This window comes from Capra hircus, chromosome 29, assembly GCF_001704415.2.
Source record: "Capra hircus breed San Clemente chromosome 29, ASM170441v1, whole genome shotgun sequence".
In the NCBI taxonomy this organism is placed as follows: domain Eukaryota; kingdom Metazoa; phylum Chordata; class Mammalia; order Artiodactyla; family Bovidae; genus Capra; species Capra hircus.
The window spans coordinates 31,114,068-31,131,102 of NC_030836.1; positions in this window are offsets into that span (position 1 = coordinate 31,114,068).

The following is a 17,035-nucleotide window of genomic DNA, read 5'->3' on the forward strand; positions in this document are numbered from 1 at the left end:
AGTATTTATTTATTTTTATTTATTTGGTTGTGCTGGGTCTTAGCTATGACTCCTGGGATCTAGTTCCCTGACCAGGGATTGAACCCAGGCCTCCTGCATTAGGAGTGCAGAGTCTTAGCCACTGGACCACCAGGGAAGTCCCTGAAAAAAATTTTTAAATGACCCCCCCAAAAAAGTAGATGGAACAGAATACCAAAATATTACCCGTATTACTGATAAAGCTGACTTAATAGTGAGGGGCTTGCACCTATGGATAGATAAGTGGACAAAAAGCTTCCTAAAGACTCAGAATTTAGCTAACTTACCCTCTGACACACAGGCTCAGATGGACGGGTCAGACTTCCCCATTGGAAGATTTGTGGGATGGGGTAAGAGAAGAGAATATGAATCCCTTATGAACAGGACTAATAAATTCTTTCAAAATTTACCAATCAAATATATCACTCCTTAGCACAGAGCTTGTAAGGCTCAGAGAAAGGCTCAGAGTGTTAGGCTAATGGAACTCCTTCCACATTAAAGGAAACACCAGGAGGAGAGAAGAAAATGGCCTGTTCCTTTCCTTATGCACACATTATAACTCTCCATCCATTTATATGATGTTTTATTTTCTTTTTTGCCTCTCCATGAGATTAAATATACTCGTAGTCAAGAAATATGCCTTTTCATCCTATACTTTCAATCTGTACAAGTCAAACACTCATGGTTAGCACCAAATAAGTTCAACCTATTTGTTAAAAGTCCTTGAAGAGAGAAGAGCCAAAGTGTCACAGGTTCACTTATGAAAGAATAGCTGTCACAGCAGAAGAGGAAGAGAAGGGAAAATTGAGGCAGGAGACTCCAAAATAGAGGAGGGACTTCCCTGGTGGTCCAGTGGGTAAGAATCCGCCTTCCAATGCAGGGGACTCAGGTTCTGCCCCTGAGAGGGGAACTAAGATCCTGCATGCTGCACGGCAACTGAACCCACGTGCTACAATTACTGAGCATGTGTGCTCTAGAGCTCTAGCTTGTAAACATGCTCCTCAACATGCTTCTCTTTCCTAGAGAAAGCCCATGAAGCACAAGGAAGACCCAGCAGAGCCAAATGGATTAATGAATTAATTTTTAATAAAAGAGGAAATAATAGAGCTGGACTTTGGGGAACGAGCAGACTCCAACTACACAGAAAAGTCAAAGGCAACAGTTGCATAAACCCAGAGGCATGAGATGGTACAGCAAATCCCTGGATGTAAAAAAAAACCCTTCACAAATGTAGCACAGAATATGGGAGATGAGAGAGGAGGGAGATGAGGCAGTCCTTCACTCTGGAATACTTAATAGAAAGACCCAAATACCTAACAGCCGAAAGAGTGACTCTCTCCTTGAGTTCACTGTTTTTCTTTGAGTTGAACTTTAGCCATTGGCGCAGTGTGTATGCTCAGCCATGTCCGACTCTTCATGGCTCCGTGAACTGTAGCACACCAGACTCCTCTCTGTCTATGGAATTTTTCCAGGTGAGAATACTAGAGTGGGTTGCCATTTCCTCCTCCAGGGGATCTTCCTGATCCAGGGTTAGAACCCTCGGCTCTTGCGTCTCCTGTATCGGCCGGCAGATTCTTTAGCAGTGCGCCACCTGGGAAACCCCAGTGGTTCGTGCACTAAGGGACAGCATCCTAAGCCATAGGGAAGTCTCCTCTAGACCTGTCGGCTTACTCTGTGGCATCCAAAATCAACACGTTTTAAGGGAAATAAGAGGCTCTGGGCTCACGTCTGGGAAAGCCCAGAATGCTGATATCACCCCAATGGCATGGAGCAGCAAGGAATTGAAGGCCAGCAACCTTGGCATCAGGGGAATTCCATGCCACACGCCTGGATAATGAAAAATGAGGGTCTGAAAAGGCTGCTGTTGGCTGGTGCTGTGAGTTTTCTACTTAAATGAAAACCAAGAAAATGGGACGATGTTTCCTTTCATTGCACATTCAGTACTTTTTATTTTTTTCATGAAAATAATTATAGAAATATATCCAGCTTAATGTTAAGGAGACCCATATCTGAACCTAACTTCACTGACAATGTATGGAACATATCCCAAATTCTGACTTTAGATAACACTTAAAGCTCTTTCCATAAAATTTCACGGACTCATGTGAAGGCCAGCTATAGAATTTTCCTCCCAGACTGTTTTCTGGGAACAACACCCCCCACCCCTAGGGCTGATAACCTCTCATATTTCTGCTGTGTGACTCTGACCTCTAGCTGTATGTAACTGTTCAGAAATAGGAACGCGATCCACTCAGACTTTGGAATTGGGACTGAAATATATAGTCCATCCTCCTATGGGCCTTAGACTGTAAAATCTAAACTTGGGGGGCTGAGAATCTGCCATTTATTGCCTTCATATGGTCTGAATAACAGAGATAGATAGGTGGGCAGATCAGAAAGAAAGATGTCAACACGGATGGCCAAAAACTTGGCAAAAGATTGGATACAGCAAAAGAGGGAAAACAAGTCCAGGTTGATGTCTCCAGTTCCGGCCACAAATATTATGACTTAGAAGAACAGTTAGGAAGAGGCAGTAGATGTTGAAGATTGTTCTTACAAAAGTACTAAATGAAATCATGAAAGTTTGTGAACTCCCTAAGAGGGGTCGCTCCTAAGATCCTAAGTTTAGATCCTTAAGCCCTCCCCAAAATTAAGGGCAGAAGCAAAGAAGACTCCGGTAAAGGATTGAGTTGAAAATACAAGAGACATGCTCCATGTTCAGGAAAAGACTTAACATTAGATATTCCCTCTCCAATATTTTATTTACCTAAGTTGAATGTTATATTTGCAAAACTTAGATGCTGTGGAACAGACAAATGAGTGGTTCACTTATTTATTTTTATGGCTCATATTTTACATTTTTATTTGATTGGAGTCTAGTTGGCTTACAATGTTGTGTTAGGTTCAGGTGTGCAGTAAAGTGTTTCAGTGATGCATAGATTCATTTTTTCCAGGTCTTCATCCATGTAGGTTACTAAAGAGTATTGAGCAGAGCTCCCTCTGCTACACAGTCCACCCTTCTTTGGTTATCTATTTTATGTATGGTAATGTGTATATGTCAATCCCAAGCTCTTAATTTATACCCCCCTTCTTCCTCATTGGTAGTCATAAATTCGTTTTTGAAATCTCTGAGTCTGTTTCTGTTCTACAAATAAATTCATTTGTATCATTTTTCAATTAGATTCCACATGTGACTGACATATGGTGCTTGTCTTTCTCTGACTTACTTCACTTAGTGGGATAATAGCTAGGTCCATCCACGCAAATGGTGTTATTCCATTCTGTTAATTTGATTCAGAGAGTGTTGCTCATATACATGGAGAAGGCAATGGCCCCCCACTCCAGCACTCTTGCCTGGAAAATCCCATGGACGGAGGAGCCTGGGGGGCTGCAGTCCATGTGGTCGCGAAGAGTCGGATACCACTGAGCGATTTCACTTTCAATGTTCACTTTCATGCATTAGAGAAGGAAATGGCAACCCACTCTAGTGTTCTTGGCTGGAGAATCCCAGGGACGGGGGAGCCTGGTGGGCTGCTGTCTATGGGGTCGCACAGAGTCGGACACGACTGAAGCGACTTAGAGCAGCAGCAGCAGCAGCAGCAGCTCATATATACTCTTTGTGGGAATGTAAGCTGTTTGAAGGAATTAAAATAGTCACATACACAAACTTTGACCCAGTAAAGTGGAAACACTGAGTTGCCTGCTCATTGGACCCGCCCACCCTAGCGGAGGTCCCAGCTAGAGGGAGACTTAGCCATTGTGTAGCTAATGTTCAGGGGATAAGCGTGTGACTCATGCTGGGCCACCTCTCTCATTATAGGGTTATTGAGTTTAACAGTCATTTCAAAGAACCATCTCTTTATTTCATGGATTTTCTTTATTGCTTTTCTGCTTCTAATTTGTTGACTTTGACTTATCTTCTTGCATCTGTTTTACTTTCTTTACTTTTATTTGCTTTTCTTTTCTAGTTCATTAAGGCGGAAGTAGAGTTCATTGATTTAGACCTTTTTTTCTTTTCTACTGTAAGGCATTTGGGGCTATAGATGTTCTCTTAAGTACTGCTTGAAACCACTTATTTTAGTGTTGGGTTTTCATTTTCATTCAGTTTATGTGTGTGCTACGTCACTTCAGTTGTGTCCCACTCTGTGCAACCCTACAGACTGTAGTCTGCCAGGCTCCTCTGTCCATAAGCTTCCACAGGCAAGAATACTGGAGTGGATTGCCGTGGCCTCCTCCAGAGAATCTTCTTGACCTAGGGATGGAATTTGGGTCTCCCTCATTGCAGGCAGATTCTTTATGGTCTGAGCCACTGAGGAAGCCCCTTTATTCAGTTTAACAATTTAAAATTTTCTCTTTGGATTTATCTATAACCTATGAGTTATTTATGAATATTAGCTTGGAGTGCTTAGAGGTTTCCAGCTATTTTCCTGATATTAATTTATAATTTAATACCATGTAGTTATAGAACTGATTTTATATGACTTGACTCTTTTACGTTTATTAGGATTTGTTTTATTATAATACATCATCTACCTTGGTAAATGTTTCATTGATTTTTGAAAGTGTATTCTGCCATTGTTGGATATAGTATTCTAAAATTGTCAATTAAGTTAATTTGATTAACAGTGTTATGCAAATCTTCTAGATACTTTCTGTCCACATTTTCTATCAATTATTAAAATCTCTGACTTTATAATAAGTGTGGATTTGTTTTTCTCCTCTCACCTTATCACTTTTTGTCTCATGTATAATGAAGCTCAATTATCTGTTACATAAACATTTAAGATTGTTATATTGGTGAATTGACCACTTTATCACTTGGTGAATTGACCACTTTATCATTATTAAATGACTCTCCCTATGACTGGTAGTATTTTTTTGTTATAAAATCTACATTTTCTGATATTAATATAGCCATTCTAACTTAATCTTCACTAACCCTAACTAATTAACATTGTATATAATTTTCCATTTTAATTTCACCGATTTGTTTGATACATATTCTTATAGCTGGGTATGATCTTCTCATATCAGCTCAGCTGATAAAGAATCCACCCACAATGCAGGAGACCCCAGTTCGATTCCTGGGTTGGGAAGATTCCCTGGAGCAGGGATAGGCTACCCACTCCAGTATTCTGGCCTGGAGAATTCCATGTACTGTATAGTCCACAGGGTCACAAAGAGCCGGACACGACTGAACCACTTTCACTTCACTTCATTTCATAGCTGGGTATATGATGTATATTCATACAGCTGGATTTTTCTCTTTATCACCATAATAGTGCTATCTTTTAATTGGGATAATTAAACTATTTCTAATTTGTATGGTGATTTAAAATTTACCAGCTGACTTTTTTATTTATTCCATCCATCTTTTGTTCTCTTTCCCCTTTCTTTATGCTCTCTTTTGAATTAATTGCATATCTTTTTATTTTTCCATTTTATCTCTTTTGTTGTATTATTTTAATGGTTGAATTAGGTTCATAAACTATGCCTTTGACTTATCGTAATCAGTATTCAAGTAATATTATACCACTTTACATATATTAAAAGACTTTTACAACAATATACTTCCATTATCTGCCTCCTGAATTTTAACTACTGTTATCACACAGTTTATTTCTACCCGTGTAATAAGCCTCACATTACGCTGCTCGTTTGCTTGCTTTAAACAATAAATTTTCTTCCAAAGAAATTTAAATAATAAGAAAAAAATATATTTTCCATTTCTCCACATAGTTACCATTTCTAGGCTCTTAATTCCATTGTGAGATCCAGATCTCCACCTGGTATTGTTTTCCTTCTTCTTGAGGAATATTCTTTACAATTTCTTATAGTGCTATTCTGTTGGTAACAAAAATCCTTCAGTATTTTATATCTGAAAAAGTCCTTGCTTTGCCTTTGCTTTTTAAAGATGTATTCACTAAGTATAGAATTCTAGATTGATTGATTTTTTTCCTTTCAGTACGTTAAAGATGTTGTATACTGTGTTATTGCTTACATTGCTTTTGATGAGAAATATGCTATTATTCTCGCTTTTGTCCTTTTTTTGGTAATGTGTCTTTCTTTTCTAATTAATTTTAAGGTTTCTTTGGTATCACTGGTTGTAAATAATTTGATCCTGATGTGCTTTACTGTATTTTTTTCAATTTTCATGTGCATAGAGTTTGTTGGGCTTCTGTGTCTTACAGCTGTACATTGATAGTTTTAATCAAATTTGGAACAATTTCAGTCATTAATCCTTCTTTTAAAAATGTATTTTTTAATCACACTTCCTGGCCATTTGGAGACTCTGGTTGCATGTTTACACAGACGCTTAGATTTGTCCAACAGCTCGCTAACAGTCTGTTCATTTTCTTTTCAGTCTTTCTTTCCTATATGCTTAGTTTGACATAGTTTCTATTGCTATGATTTTAAGTTCATCATTTTTTCCTTCTGCAGTGTTAAGTGTGTCATTAATACCATCCACAGTATCTTTCATCTCGTACATTATAGCCATCTCAAGAAGCTTAACTTGGGTCATTTTAAAAATATGTTTCATATCTCTGTGTATCATGTTCTCATAGCTCTTTGAACATGTGAAATCATTACTCTCTTTTAATATCTTTGTGTACTAATTCTAATATCTGTGTCATTCCTGGGAAATATTCAACTGATTTTTTTCCTCATTTGGGGTCATATTTTCTTGTGTTTTTGAATGCCTGGTAATTTTTTATTGGATGCCAGACATTGTGGATTTGCTGGGTATTTTTGTATTCCTAAAAATATTCTTGAGCTAAGTGACTTGGAAATAGTTTCACCCTTTTGAGTCTTACTTTTCAGCTTTATTAGGCAGAAGTACAACAGTATTTAGTCAAGGGCTAATTTTATTTCAGGGCTGATGCAAAACCTTTCTCAGTACTCCACCTAATGCCCCATGAATTATGAAGTTCAAGAACTGGCAAAACCAACTTATGGTAATAGAAACTAGAATAGTGAACACCCACAGGGTATAGAGATGGGAACTTTCTGGATGTGCTGCTTATACAAATTTGTCAAAGAGACAATTAAGATCTGCGCCCATCACTGTAGATAAATTTTTCGTGAATAAAAAAGCATGTTTAGTATCAAATGCATGTGCATATGTATAAATTCTGAAAGAATATACACCAAAATTTCAATAGTGAAGACTCTGAGGTGTTTTTAAGTTATCTTCCGAGTATTTTTCAGTTATCTGAATTTTTAATAAATATACTACCTTTTTAGAAAATGTAAAATTAATATCAAAAAAGAATGAAAGTATTCTGGGGGAATTCTCTACCTTACAGAATGAATGAAGGAAAGGAAACTAATGCTTATTGAGTACTTGCTATATGTCAGGTCTCTTAAAAGTTACTTTATTATATTATTCCATTTGATTGATATAATAACTCTATTGTGTGCTAAGTTGCTTCAATCATGTCTGACTCTTTGTGACCCTATGAATTGCAGCCTGACAAGCTCCTCTGTCCATGGGATTCTCCAGGCAAGAGTACTGGAGTGGGTTGCCATGCCCTCCTCCAGAGAATCTTCCAGACCCAGGAATCAAACCCAAGTCTCTTACATCTCCTGCGTTGGCAGGCAGGTTCTTTAAGTTGGTATTATCCAATTTGCCTCCCTGGTGGCTCAGAGGTTAAAGCGTCTGCCTGCAACGCGGGAGACCTGGGTTCGATCCCTGGGTTGGGAAGATCCCCTGGAGAAGGAAATGGCAACCCACTCCAGTATTCTTGCTTGGAGAATCCCATGGACGGAGGAGCCTGGTGGGCTACAGTCCACGGGTCTCCCAGAGTCAGACAGGACTGAGCGACTTCACTTTCACTTTCTTTATCCAATTTGCAAAAGAAGAAATGATGCTGCAGAAGGGTTGTCATGTGTCAAATGTCCCACTTGATCTTAAGGCTGCCTACTTCTGAAGTCCTTGTTTTGGACTTTAGAGAATTAAGCTGCTGAGATGGATTTTTTGAAATTCAGAAAGTAAAGAGTACTGAGAAGGATAGAAAAGTCCCAGAAGTTTATCACTGACTGCAGGCTTGGGAGCTGACACAGTAGCCTCTAGGAGTTCCCTTTTAAAAAGACAAAGCAAATTTTTTCATGAAGGCAGAGTTACAAATCAAGCATAGTTCATCTGAAACTCAAGAAAGTTTGGCCTGAGAAAGAAAAAGAAGTGGGTGGCTCAGGGAAAATCCATGAGCTCCAGATCCTGGGTGGCAGGCAGAAGGAGAGGGAAGGAAGGAGTTCTTCCTTCCAACCTATGGGCAGCTTAGTAGGACAAAGGCAGCTTTGTCCCCAGATGAAGTACTGCCCACCGCACCCCCCGCAAGAGGCCAAGGGTCATGGCTGTCAGGTTACAGGAAGAGGTGTATTCTCTGTATCAGCTGCCTCCTGCCCAGGCAAGCCTGACTCACAGGTTGGTCACCTGTCTGGAATGGATGGCAGGAGAGCTCACTGCTGAGGTCACCCACAGAGCAGTGGACCGGAACAGCTTCTGTGTCAACCGCTCAGGTCACAGCAGCTCCCTCCACCTTTGGTTGGAGGCTGTTTCTGTGTGAAGTGAATCTCTTCCAATATCTACATCACACTTGGAACGCTGGCCTTGAATCACCTCATTTGCTCTTTCTTGCATCACCCGGTTTAGGATTGTGAATGAAACACTCACGGATCATTCTCTGAGACTTTGACATGGAGTCTCTGACTCCTCGTAAAGTTCTCCCAGGTTCAGTTACAATGGGATGGAAGAGCTGGGACTCAGACTTGAGCGTGAAGCTCTTTGAGAATGGGGGTCTGAGGGGGTAAGAGGTGTCCATGTGTCCATGTTGGTCAATGTTCTCTCAAAGCTGGCATTTGGCTTTTATGTGCTCATCCAGATCCTAGTTCAAGAAACAGTTATGGGTGGAGAGGAAGATGGCGGCTCTCACCCTTTTATGGCTCCACCATCCTTCATCTTGCATCCTCATGTGCTAAATGAGAGCTGGGAAAATGAACCAGGACTGAGCCTCACTCCCCACCCTACCCCCACTCCCTGCCGCTTCTGTAACACAGCTGGGTGGTGCCTGATCCTCCGCCAAAGGCCAGGGGCCCAGGCTAGGTGGGGTTTTCTCCATATCCATGGCTCACTCACTTTTGAGATCTGTGGCTGAGCTGCATCATGGGGGGCTAATTACTGCCAATTACAGCACTGTTGAGCTCTATTTTCTGATGTAGAGAAATGGTCTGCTGGGAACTCAACTAAAACCAATAGAGGACCACTTATTGCACACTTGTTAGGAAGCCACCAGGAAGGGCCTCCCCAGGCTTGTTTTTAAACACAGACACACTCAAATCTCTCCTCTTACAGCCAAGAACAGCCAGTCATGTATTGAAAACCGCAAGCTCACTTTCTCAGTCACAAGCAAATGTTCCCTGAGGGTCAGAGTGGGATTTTGGAAAGTGAGCTCCATTTCATTATGAACTCTCTGATCTTCCCCAGCTCTAGAAGAAGCAAGGGGAAGACCAAGGAAAGGAGAAGCATCCCTGAGCGCTTCTTATATGTTAAGTACTTCTGAGGAAGAGGCAGCAGGTGGCTCTAGTGGTAAAGAATCCACCTGCCAATGCAGGAGACGAGACCTGGGTCCGATCCTTGGATTGGGAAGATCCCCTGGAGAAGGGAATGGCTACCCACACCAGTTCCTTGCCAGGGAAATCCCATGGACAGAGGAACCTGTTGGGCTACAGTCCAGGGGGGCCAAAAAGAGCCGGACACTACTGAGAGACACACACACACAAACTTGTGCAATTAATATAAATTATTATATTGACCCTCAAAATGGACCTGCAAGATGACTGGCATTATTATGATTTTGTGGAAACTGAGACTCAAAGATACTGAGGAGTTTATTGAGTCATGGAGTCAGAATTTAAACCCTGATTTTAACTGATTGCAAATGAGCTTTCTCCATCAAAAGCAGAAAAATTGCCAGCTCACAGAAAATACTCCTTTATAGCCGTTATCTCAAAAATTTTCTGACCCTATACCCCCATCAGCAAAGATTCTTTGAGCAGCACTGCCAACATACGCATATTTATTTATGGATTAGATGTACTAGCTAATGTCTATTAGTATTGATTGATAATAATATGAGTGCCCAGGCACTGTTTATTAACGACAATGGATTTACATCTATATTTAATATAGTGTTGATAATTTGGAAAACATTTTTGCCAAATATAATTAAATTATTGTCTTAACCTCGGCATATGCCTAACAAATAATTTGTTCCAGGAGTTAAAGACATAATCCCTTTTTTTTTTTTTTTTGTCTTTGTGTGCCTGACCTGTTCCTATCATCTAGAATCCAGTTTCATTGCAGGAAACATTTTAAGCCACTTGTCTCTTTTGTGAGGGCTGTTTGGTTAAAATTAGATATTCTGGGTTGTAAATTTGCTCACTGCGTTCATGTAAACCTTAAAACATTATAATTTTCTGGAAGCAAAAAAAGAAAGAACAGTAGTGGTGTAGACCCCCTTCTGTGTTACATGATCCATGCTTGGCCTACAGTGCTTTTTAAAAAATATTTATTTGTTTATTTGGCTGCATCGAGTCTTAGGTTCTGCCTGAAGGATCTTTGCTGCCTCACGTGGGATCTTTTGTGGCAGGGCACCAACCCTCCAATTGTGGTGAGCAGGCTCAGCTGCTCCATGGCACGCGGGATCTTAGTTCTGGGAACAGGGATTGAACCTCAGTCCCCTGAGTTGCCAAATGGATTCTTAACCACTGGACCACCAGGGACGTCCCCTTACAGTGCTTTGAGTACATGCCCAGGAGCGGAAGAAGGCTGACCAAAAGCACTGAGATGGATAAGGGTATTCCATAGTAATAAATAAAAATGTGTCTCCTGTTTTTAGAGTGAAAATAAATGGGAGTCAAAGTCCTCCCATAGTCCATGTCTTATTGTGTGATCCCCAGAGTGTGCACATCCGCCCATGAGATAGTCCTGAGTCGGGCCCCGCTGAAGGCCGAGGGCCTGGAGGAGAGAAGCAGCCGGTGAAGACCGGGGGGCGCGGGCGGTGGGGGAACGGGAAGGCACCCACTCTGGACGAGCGAGTCAGTGCTCAGTCACTTGTAGGAGGAAAGCTCCAGGGCTTGAAGTTCATAGATTCGGGACCAAGCCTGGAAGACCCCATCCTGGGAGGGCCCCGTGGGCCCTGGCAGCCTGGGGTTTAAACTGCATCCTTTCAGAAGCCTCCCTGGTGAACTTGACTCCTGGGACAAATGGAGACGCTCTCTGCAGCTCAGAGATCCTTTAAGGTTTGTTTTCCGAGCTGGAAAACAAAGGTATTTCAGCCTTTCCACAGATAAAAATAACTCGCCGTTGATTTTGAAATCCCTTGCATTTGTCTCCCACAGACCGCCCTGTACAATGGCACTTTGTGAGCAAGAGAGCCTTGTGCAGGGGCTGCCAGCCCGGGGCCCTCCGCTGCCAACGGGAGGGCTCAGAGCGGGCCCAGCGTTGCTGTTGGACGTCATTCAGGAGCCCCTACTCGGCATGGGGAGCTCAGCGAGGAAAACAAACAGAGCGAGGAGTAGTGGAAAACGCTGAGTCCTGGAGCTGGCCGGAACAACGTCCGCCTTTCCAAGCCCGGAGCCAGCGCTCTGCCCACCTGCAGCTGCGGCAGCGAGCTGGCTGTGCCAGGCAGGGGGCCTTGGCACCAGAACCTTCCCTTCCGAGGCCTGGGAGGGCGGAGCAGACACTCCAGGCTCTGCAGACAGACCCTTCAGAGACTTTACCCTAAAAGCCCAAGACTTCTCCTTGTCCCATGAATCCAGGGGGAAAAATGGTTCTCCCAGGAGGGAAAGAAAAGCTTTCTTGAGCTGTAGCTTCTCATTTATTACTAGCTCTAGTGGCTCAGTGGTAAACAATCTGCCTGCCAAGCAGGACACTCGGGTTCAATCCCTGGAGAAGGAGATGGCAACCCATGCCAGTATTCTTGCCTGGAGAATTCCATAGACAGAGGAGCCTGGCAGGCTACAGTCCATGGGGTCACAAAAAAGTTGGACACGACTTAGCAACTAAACAAACAAAAAACCCTTACATATCACTTACTATGTGTCAAGTTTCAAGATATATTAAACAGTAAACACTACATCAATCCTGTGAGGTTATTTCATGGATGAAGAAATTGAGATACAGAGAGGTTATTCATCTTTGTTTCATGGATGAAGAAATTGAGACACAGAGAGGTTAATTAACTTGCCCAAAGTCACACAGCCCCAAAGTGGCATCAGAGTCCATACTCTTTAAATGTCGCACTGCCTTTCATCTCCAGTCTATGACATTTCCCCTCTAGATATGTAAGATAAGAGAGACAGAGAGAGGAAATTCAGATGGAGAATAAAGGGAACAGGTGAGAAAAAGAGGGAGTCACAAAGAACTGGGATAATCGATTTTTTTCAAAAAAGCAGGAGGCTGTCAATCTCAGAGGAGAGGTGTGAGACCAAGATTTAGAGATGGCAAGAAGTGCTGGCTGGGGAAGGGAAGCTGTCACAGAGCTGATCCAAGAGATACCAGCTCTTTCTTCTGCCCCAAACAAGGTCCTGGGAATAATGCTAAGTGATGCTCAGCAAGTGGGGCTGAGACAGTTCCCGGGGGCGTGGGGAGGGAGGTGAGTGGTTGGGGAGGGGGGGAGGCCCGAGAGGGACTGCTGGAGCAGAGGAAGTAACACCTCCTCTTTCTCTTCAATTACAGCCTGGGATGGAGGCCCGTGTCCTGGGCTCCATGGAGACTGCCATGATGAGAGGAGACAGTCTCTGTCAGTCACACAGGGAGACCTGTCATAGCCATCTGAAAGCTGAATAGCTCTTGTTTCCAGCTGGAAGGGAGGGTAGGAAGGAGAGAAGGAAAGGAGTTAGGGAGGGAGGGAAGAGATGGACTATTTCTCACCTGTGTTGGAGGGACAGACCTTCATTGGATACATAGGTATGGCCTTAGAATCAGCAGAGCTAAGACCTGTCACCTCTGTCACCAGTTAGCTATGTGACCTCACACAAGTCAACTACACGATGCAGGAACTGGACTTTATCGCTAAGGTTCTTTCCAGACCTAACATGCGTGCCCTGGGGACATGCTGACTGAGCACAAGGACTGTGATAGTCATCCTTGGGCACCACCCAAACCCCAGTGCTCGCACAACGGCCCTACTCCCCTGGCCCATCCACACCAACCAACCACCTGGTCCTGGAAATTTCATCTCTTAAGCACCTTGCTGATCCACTCATGGCTGACTCTCTGGAAGGCTTCTCTCCCAAACAAATGAAACTGTTTTCCGGCTGGTCTCTCTGACCCCGTCCTTGTCCCCTCTGATCCCTCCTTACTCTACAGCCAGAATAATCTTTCTGAGCGTAGATCGGGTCAAATGACTTGGCCTTGGGAAGATCTTTGGGGCCCCACCTTACTCTTACCTGGCCCACAAGGCCCTGAGCCGTCTCCTCTGTTTCCCCATCCTCACCTGTCACCACAACTTCTCTCATCCTGCACTATGGGGTCCCAGAACAACTTCCAGACTCTATAGGTCCATGCACTTTCTCCCTTCTAGACCTGAATGTCCTTCGCTCTCCACCCAGCTAACTGCTACTCCCCATTAGGACATAAATTCTTCCAGGTTCGGTGTTTCTCCTGACATCAAAGCACCCCATTATTCCACTGGATAGGAATTCTTCCAGTTACTTGTCTACAACCTGTCATTCACTAGAAGCAGAGCAAAGGGGAAACTGCATCTATATTTCCCTTCTGGTTTCCCTAATACTGGGCACACTGAGAACTACACAACAGTGGTTCAGTGACCGTCTTTTACCTGAATAAATTTGGGTGGTAGTGTCATCATGTAGGGGTACCTTCCAGATAGAACATCCTGTAACCCCATGAACTGTGATCTACAAGACCCCGTGTTTTTAGTTTCTGAAAACCAGGAGATAAAAGCCTTCTGCCACCCCAGAACCCAACCTGAACATCAGCACTGAGCAGACTGTTGGAATCCATTAGAACTAATAGAAATTGTGTGTGTGTGTGCTTAGTCACTCAGTCGTGTCCTACTCTTTGGGACCCCATGGACCATAGCCCGTCAGGCTTCTCTGTCCATGAGGATTCTCCAGGTAAGAATGCAGGAGTGGGTTGCCATGGTCTCCTCCAAGGGATCTTCCCAACCCAGGGATTGAACCCGGGTCTCCAGCACTGCAGGGAGATTCTTTACCGTCTGAGCCACCAGGGAGTCAACTGGCATCAACTTTAAACTAGGATGTGTTACTTGGGAAATGGATGAGAGTCAGAGTAGAGAAAGGGGACTGGAGCTGGGAGGAAAGGGCATAAGAGTCATGATTAAATTTCAGGATTTGCCTGTAGAAAAGTTAAAGACAGCCTGCTCCTGGCAGGGCAGTGTCTTGGGCTGGCAATGTGGAATGGGCAGGGAGAAAGTGGCTGTCAAATGACTGCTGTAGGTCCCCTAAGTGGCTGCTGACAGCCTCGTTTCTCCACGTGCTGTCACATGGCAGGACCAGAGCTGACCTGACATCATAGCTCTGAAAGATGCTATGGCTGAGAGCCCACTAGAACCCGGATGGCAGGAAAGGTGAGATGCAGGACTAGGCTTTGGGGATTGCCCAGCAGGTGCTGAGCCCCCAGGGCTGCTCCAGGCAGACGGTCATCACTGTCATCACCTTGGGCGTCAGCACATTGAGGTACACCCGGCAATCAAATGAAACCGGCTTTTCCAGGATAGAAATATTTTCCAGGAAAATGGGGGGAAAAAAAGAAAAGGTCTGGGACATTCAGTAAAGCAGGAAATGTCACTGACCAAGAGGCAGAGAAGCCACAGCCCCCCTCCTCAGCTAATTTGGAGTTCTCAATTCCCAATCAATGTTCTATTTCCCCCTCAATTTCAAGCCTTTTAACATTTTCACTGGTCAATCAACAGCTGCTTTTATCAGACTTTGTTAAACCCCTGCCTCCTTGCAAGAGGAGCCTTAAAAAGACCTTTTCTCTTCTGCTACTCATTGTTCTTTGGGGAGGATTCTCCTAACTGGGAGTAATCTCAAGGACCAGAAGATAATCTGCGGTATGCTGAGCAATAAACCCATTAAAGGGCAGAGGCCAGTCCTTGGAGGGTCAAGAAGCCCTGCATCTGAGCTACAGAAAGGTTTCTGTGCAACTGGCATTTCCACCACAAACCACAGCCCAGAGAAGCGCTGGGGAGAAGCGGGGCTTGGGAAGGGTGTGGGACTGGAAAAGCTTCCTTACTGAAAGAAGACTGTCCTTGTCCCCTTTGGGTGTATGAAGCATCTCTCTTAGTAACCAGGGCTGTGGTTCCCAGGGAGGGTGAGCCACCAGCAGCAGCATCAAAAGGGACCTTTCAGAGTTCCTGGGTGGCAACATGGCTTCACAGAAACAACAAGGGCTTAGAAGCAGCTGGTTCTGATGAACTCGATGACCTCTTGTGCTCTTCCACGGTAGGTTTCCAGAATAACGTGAAGTTTCACGCCAAGAACGCATGGGAGATGGAGAGATGGTCACAGGGCTGGCAAACTCAAATTCTACAGGGACGAGGCAGGAGTGTAATGTGGGGCTGAGCCACTGGAGACAAGACAGGAGATTCATTTGCATTTTGAAGGGGCAGCCTCCACTCAGCCAGTTCATGGGCTGGGCGGGCGGGGGGGGGGGGGGTGTGGGGTGGGGTGGGGCAGGTGTTACTCTGCAGGATTCCGAGACAAGCCCATGGTCTTACTGCCAGACACCTGAGCTGCAGAGGCGAGTCCTGACACCGTCAAGGACACGCTGAGCAACTCTGCGCTATAGACCCAGCCCACAGACAACCTGTGTGTGCTCTGTAGTCCCCACTGCCTGGCTCATTTCACTCACAATCCTCTTCCTTCTTTAGGTTAAAATAGTTACACTTCATTATACGGGTAAGCTCTTTCGCTCAATTTTTGGTCACGAGGTATTCATTTATTTTTGGCATGGGTGCTGTAGGTTGCCCCAAGGTCATAGCAGTGTGGAGCTAGACTAGCCTTGGGCAATAACTCTATCTTACAACTGCCCAAAGCCTGTCAAAACCTGTAGATGTCTGACCATCAGCTTCGTTTTTCAAAATTTTTCATATATGGTTTATTTTAAAATTATCTTTATTAAAAAAGCAAACAAAACATTTGTAAATAATGTGAAAAGAAAAGAAATGAAAAATCATTGCAACCCAGAGACTGCCATGTTTAACACTGTTATAGGCAGCTCTTGCTGTATAATACCCACTCTAACACTGGGAAGTTTAAAAGAATCATTTAAACTCACTATATGCCCCTCAGCCAGCTTGGGATGAAATGATCTAGGGTGAACCAGGCTGAGTTTGATTCCAAACTCAGGATGGTGGTTTGGATGGACAGTGCTCCTCTCATTCTCACTGGAGCAGGGGGGAAATTGAGGCACAATCTTCTCATTGCATGTGCAGAGGTGCAAGAGAACACACGATCAGGCAAGCACAATTCAAGTCTTTGCTTGTATTATTTCTTCTAACAACTCATGGGTCAAAGTTAATCATATGGCCAACTCTAAACTCAACGTGACAGTGAAATAAACATACTAGGTCCATAGAGGGAAGGGTAGGAGAAGTGAAGATACCAGGTGTTTTTAAATGATTCCTTTTTCCCCTGTACCACCTTCTATTCTATCCAGACCCGGTTCCCCCAAGTCTGGAGGGAGTTTTAGAAGATACTGTCCCTCCCCCATCACCCCAGCTTCTATATGGTGGTCTCAGCAGGATCATCGAGATGACTAAAGCCTAGGTGTCTGAGAATTCCCCAGCCAAACGCCAGCTCTTAGTTTGAGCAATAGAGGTCTAAGCTGATTCATTCAAGTGTATCTGGTATCTTTTAACCTAGCCAGCATGAAATAACATACTCTGTAGGAATAACAGCATCTTGACAGTGATGGAAAGCTCTCTGACCAGATCCCTGACTGAGATGAAGTCCTGGTGTCTATATT